The sequence below is a fragment of the Nothoprocta perdicaria genome, unplaced genomic scaffold, assembly GCF_003342845.1.
Source record: "Nothoprocta perdicaria isolate Ctin4 unplaced genomic scaffold, notPer1 scaffold_2102, whole genome shotgun sequence".
In the NCBI taxonomy this organism is placed as follows: Eukaryota; Metazoa; Chordata; class Aves; order Tinamiformes; family Tinamidae; genus Nothoprocta; species Nothoprocta perdicaria.
Genome location: NW_020455320.1, coordinates 1 through 1,138, shown reverse-complemented (window position 1 = coordinate 1,138; position 1,138 = coordinate 1). Strand labels below are relative to the sequence as shown.

The 1,138-nt window shown below is 61.8% G+C and overlaps 1 long non-coding RNA gene across 1 annotated transcript; it reads right to left on the bottom strand.

The window, feature by feature from the left end:
• Nucleotides 1-98: 98 nt before the first annotated feature.
• LOC112946631 lies at nt 99-498 on the bottom strand. Its single transcript, XR_003249271.1, has 2 exons — nt 382-498; nt 99-203 (listed from the first exon to the last, which is right to left on the bottom strand). It is a non-coding gene; the product is annotated as an uncharacterized LOC112946631 (long non-coding RNA).
• Between the last annotated feature and the right edge of the window lie 640 nt (nt 499-1,138).

Below are 1,138 nucleotides of genomic sequence, written 5' to 3'. Positions count from 1 at the left end.
TCCTTCCCTCCTTCCCTCCTTCCCTCCCTCCACGCGCTCCTCCACGACCAAACGCCTCCCGCCAGGCCGCTTTGCGCCGTGTGCTCCCACTCACCCGGTACCGGGGATGCGAGCCCATGGCCATGGCCACGCGGGCGTACTGGCTGATGGGTCTCTTGTAGCCCACGGCAGACGTCGGCCTCTTCTTCATTTGGTTGCTGTTTCTGAAAGCCAAGTGCRGAGAGAGGAACACGGGTTAGAAAGCAAGAGCAGCTTACACCCACTTCCCCTTGTCCAGTGAGAAGAGCTTGGCCCCTTCTTCCCTGCATTCTCCCTTTGTGTCACCGGGGGTGTCCGGGTGACACGAGCGGTGCCGGGAGCGAGCCTTCCTCCCCGACGTACCCGCCAGCAGGCACAAGCGGCTGGAACTTCCACTGGTCCTCCTCACAGTCGAAGTACAGGCGATTCATGATCTTGTTCTTCTCCTCCGGCGGGATGAAGTTCTCGATGATCAAGTACCTGAGCGAGGAAGGTGTCAGCAGAGGGCAGGGGCACGGCGGGAAAGAGCAGGAAAGGAAGGGGTTAACGTGGCGAAGATGAGAAAATGGGAGCCCAGGGAGCAGGAGGAAGCGGAAAGGAAGGGGAGGGATGGTCAGGAAGAGAGGGACACGTGCGGGGAAGCAGAGAAGCTGGGAGAAGGGAACGGAGCGCAGGGTGGATGGGAGATGGGAGGGCAGGAGGAGGAGGGTGAGGGAATAGATCCAGCGGGAGGAAGCGCGGGAGAGGGAGCCCCCCCTTCCCCAGCGCCCTTCCCGGCATTCCCGCAGCGACTCCCGCCAGCTCCGCTCCCCATCTTAGCCCGGCCTAACTGTCCGGCCGAGCGGGGCCCATCCGCGCCGCCCCGGGATAGATACCGGCTGCTAAATACCCCCGCTCCTCCCCTGGGAGCAAAGCCGTCTTAATCCCGGCCTGCTCGCCGAGCGAGTCACGGAAAGGGGATCGGGCAGGGCCAGAATCAGAGCGAGCTGCTGAATCCAGGCCAAGAAGCCCCCCGGCAGCCCCGGGCCAGCACTGTCAGCCTCCATAAGAGCATTTTCTCTGCGCCCCAGATTGCTCTTTTTGCCTTTTTTGTTGTTGTTGTTGTTTGTTTCCTTTTTTT